The sequence below is a fragment of the Dama dama genome, chromosome 19, assembly GCF_033118175.1.
Source record: "Dama dama isolate Ldn47 chromosome 19, ASM3311817v1, whole genome shotgun sequence".
Classification (NCBI taxonomy): Eukaryota; Metazoa; Chordata; class Mammalia; order Artiodactyla; family Cervidae; genus Dama; species Dama dama.
The window spans coordinates 64,817,434-64,821,986 of NC_083699.1; the positions used below are offsets into that span (position 1 = coordinate 64,817,434).

The 4,553-nt window shown below is 42.9% G+C and overlaps 1 non-coding gene across 1 annotated transcript; it reads left to right on the top strand.

Annotated features, from left to right (window-relative positions):
* The first annotated feature begins 424 nt into the window (after positions 1-424).
* TRNAH-AUG (transfer RNA histidin (anticodon AUG)) lies at positions 425-496 on the top strand. The gene has a single exon. It is a non-coding gene; the product is annotated as a tRNA-His (tRNA).
* Positions 497-4,553: the final 4,057 nt, after the last annotated feature.

Consider the following 4,553-nt stretch of genomic DNA (forward strand, 5'->3'; position numbering starts at 1 on the left):
ACACACTATTATCTGACTTTCTGATAATGGCTATTCTGATGGGTACGAAGTGGGATATCTTTGTGGAAAACCAAAGATGTGGAAATCAAAAGATTTGCTCTTCCCTGATGGCTAAGGGTGCTGAGCCTCTTTTCAGGTGCTTATTGTCCACTTGTGCCTATTTTTTGGAGAAACGCCCATTCAGAGCCTCTGCTCATCTTTTCACTGGGTTATTTGTCTTCTTCTCATTCAGTTGTAAGAGTTCTTTACATATTCTAGATCTTGAGTCTCTTAACAAATATTCAATTTGCAATAAAGTCCAAAAGCTTTAAATTTTAATAAGGGACAATTTATGTGTCTTTTTTTCTTTTGTTGATTGTGTTTTGGGTGCCATATCTAAGAATCCAATGCAAAATCCAAGATTAAGAAGATTTACCCCATGACTTCCCTGGTGGCTCAGATGGTAAAGCGTCTGCCTATGATGCAGGAGACCCGGGTTTGATCCCTGGGTTGGGAAGATCCTCTGGAGAAGGAAATGGCAACCCACTCCAGTACTCCTGCTTGGAAAATTCCACGGATGGAGGAGCATGGTAGTCTACAGTCCATGAGGTCGCAAAGAGTCAGACACGACTGAGTGACTTCATTTTCTCTTTCACTTTTCTTCTGGAAGTTGTATAGCTGTGGCTTTACCTTTAAGTCTCTATTTTGAGTTAGTTTTTGTATATGGTGGGAAGAAGAGATTCAAATTCGTTCTCTTTCCTATGCCTATCCAGCTGACCTATAAGTTTATCCTAAGCCAGTACCACAAACTGTCTAACTACTGTTGCTTTATAGTAAGTTTTGAAATTGGGAAGTGAGTCCCCCAACTTTGTTCTTCTTTCTAAAGATTATTTTGACTATTCAGGACTCATGTGAACTTTAGGATCAGCTTGCAAATTTCTACAAAGAAGCCAATTGGGGTTCTGACAGGGATTGCACTGAGTCATAGATAATGTTGGTAAGTATTGCCTTCTTAACGATATTAAGTTTTCCAAGGGACTTCCCTGATTGTCCGGTGGTTAAGACTCTGCCTTCCAATGCAGGGGACACAGGTTCAATCCCTGGTCAGGGAACTAAGACCCCAAGTGCTCACGTGCTAAAGGGAAACTAACTCCTGCACATCTCAGTTACTGAGCCCGCATTCTCACCTATTGAAAGGCAACTAAAGCCTGCACACCTCAGTTATTGAGCCCACGTGCTCTGGAATCATGCTCCACAAGAGACCCCCATGTGCTACGACCAGAGAGAGCCTGGGCGCTGAGACAAATATGCTTTGAATATGTTTTGAAATGCCCTTGTTAAATTTACTCCTAAGTATTCCAGTCTATTTGATGCTACTGTAAATCGCATTGTTTTTAAATTTCCTTTTCAGATTGTTCATTGCAAGTATATGCAAATACTCTTGAGTCTTGCATCATCTGGTCGATCCTGTATTCTGCAACGTTCCTAAACTCTCATTAGTTCTGACCGTGTTTTAGTGGATTCTGCAGGATTTTCTATGCGCAAGATGTCATCTGCAAATAGTTTTATTTATTAATTTCCAATATGTCTTTTATTTCATGTTCTCATTCCTGTTATTCTTGACTTTTCTTGCCTCTATTATTTTTCACTGGGCGGATCATTACCAGACATACTGTCTGTTTATAACTGCCCTTTCTGGTACATAAGCTCTTAGAAAACAGGTGCTTCCTCTTTTCTGTTCACTGCCTTCCCAGATCTTCTAGAACAGAGCCTGGCACACAGTAGGTGCTCAATAAATGTTTATCTACTCTGTTAGCTTTCAAGGTGAGTCCGCCAAAGGAAACTGACCTGACCTCAGCCTGCTCTCAAGACCCAGCACTCCCTGGAGTTAACCACAGCTGAGTGGGAGCAGGTCAGGGCAGCTGGGGCCACTGTTCCAGGGTGGGCACCCCTTCCGGGGTCACTATAGGCAACACTGAACAGCAAAGTTCCTTTTCGTCTGTAACTATTCCCAGCATATCAGCTTGCATCTCAGGCTCCAAGATGGGGGTCTACGAGATGCTTGACTGCTTACCTGACTGTAGGGACCGTGCCTCTGACAACCTAGGGCACAGGGACCTCTTGTGGCCGCAGAGCAGCGCCAGGAGCTGAGGGGCCTTTTGAATGTTACCCCGTGAAGGTAAGAGTCTCCAGGATAAAGACTCATTCAAGAGTTGCTACAGCCACTGCACTGGACAAACTCCACGTGAACCTGAACGCACGCCTCCCTATCACATTTCCTGCCAATAACTTCTTGCCGGCCAGTGTTTCTGTAGCTTCTCTGGAACCATCTTTTATTAGGATTAACAAAAGATGATTAATCAGAGCCATGGAGAGGTGAGAAGAGCCGGTCTCTGTTAAAAAGAGGAAGCGCTAGTCTGGAGCCAAGAGTGAGTGCTTTGGGCTCCAGGAGGCCAAGTGAGACCTCATATCCAGGCAGGCAGCCAGCGGTGACCCAGGAAGATGGACTGGGGGTGAAGCTGTATCCCTCCCCCCACCCAGGTCAGGGCAACAGAGGGAGAAGGGGGCCTTTGGACTCTGCTTCATTTATTAAAGGAAAATAAGTCATTTCAGATAACATGACAAAGTGAAGTCAAGATTACAAGCAAAAACAGAAGATATTTGCAGACATTTAGAGTGTATAAGGAACTATTCTCTAGGAGGTCTTCCCAGGTGGTCTGGTGGCTAAGACTCTGTACTCCCAATGCAAGGACTTGGGGTCAATCCCTATTCAGGGAACTAGATTCCAACCACTACAACTAAGACCCAGTGCAGCCATATATAAAACAAACAAACAAACAAACAAATTATTTTCTCTGAAGCTTGTCCCTAGGCTCTGGCTTTATCTGACCTAGAATAAGTTCAGGAAAAGTAAGTGCAATTTTCCATGTCAAATGTAAGAAAAAAACAAAGAAAGGGAAACCTTAAGGAAATGGAGGAAAACAAGAATTGATTGGATACAGATGATAAGGTCTTTCATAAGGTAGTTTTTACATGTTGATGGGTTTTGTCTATTTTAACCATACTTTGGCATAGGGACAGGGAAGCCTGGCATACTGCAGTCGATGGGGTCGAAAAGAGAGACTGAGTGACTGAACTGAACTGAGAAACCTGTATGCAGGTCAAGAAGCAATAGTTAGAACTGGACAGGGACAACAGACTGGTTCCAAATCAGGAAAGGAGTACGTCAAACCTGTTTATTGTCACCCTGCGTATTTAACTTATATGCAGAGTACATCATGAGAAATGCTGGGCTGGAAGAAGCACAAGCTGGAATCAAGATTGCTGGGGGAAATATCAATAACCTCAGATATGCAGATGACACCACACTTATGGCAGAAAGCAAAGAAGAACTAAAGAACCTCTTGATGAAAGTGAAAGAGGAGAGTGAAAAAGTTGGCTAAAAGCTCCACATTCAGAAAACTAAGATAATGGTATCTGGTCCTATCACTTCATGGCAAATAGATGGGGAAACAATAACAGACTTTATTTTCTTGGGCTCCAAAACCACTGCAGATGGTAACTGCAGCCATGAAATTAAAAGACATTTGCTCCTTGGAAGAAAAACTATGACCGACCTAGACAGCATTTTAAAAACCAGAGACATTACTTTGCCAACAAACGTCCATCTAGTCAAAGCTATGGTTTTCCCCATAGTTATGTATGGATGTAACAGTTGGACTATAAAGAAAGCTGAGCACTGAAGATTTGATGCTTTTGAGCTGTGGTGTTGGAGAAGACTCTTGAGAGTCTCTTGGACTGCAAGGAGATCCAACAAGTCCATCCTAAAGGAGATCAGTCCTGAATATTCATTGGAAGGACTGATGCTGAAGCTGAAACTCCAATACTTTGGCCACCTGATGCAAAGAACCGACTCATTGGAAAAGACCCTAAGGCTGGGAAAGATTGAAAGTGGGAAGAGAAGGGGATGACAGAGGATGAGATGGTTGGATGACATCACTGACTCAATGGACATGAGTTTGGGTGACCTCCGGGAGTTGGTGATGGACAGGGAGGCCTGGTGTGCTGCAGTCCATGGGGTTGCAAAGTCAGACACAACTGAGCAACTGAACTGAACAGGCAATTGAATTATAAAATACAATGGGATTTCAAAATCTTAAAAACGAAAATTTCTTGTAAGCTATTACATTTAAAATGTCAGGCTTAAATTTGTATTTAAGAGAAGAGACCTAAAAACAATAACTAATGCATGGAGTTTTTGATAGGGATCATGTACTATGCATTTAGTTCTTCAGCAACTCTCAGAGACAGCTATGACTATTAATTAACCCATTTTCCAGAAAAGCAATTTGAGGCGAGTGATATTATGAGCAAATTTTCCAAGGCTTTAATAATCAGTCACACTCCCCTGGTGGCTCAGACAGTAAAGAATCTGCCTACAATGTGGGAGCTGCAGGAAACGCAGGTTCAATCCCTGAGTCGGGAAGATCCCCTGGAGAAGGAAATGCCAACCCACTCCAGAATTCTTGCCTGGGAAATCCCATGGACAGAGAAGACTAGGGTTTTCTCTAGTC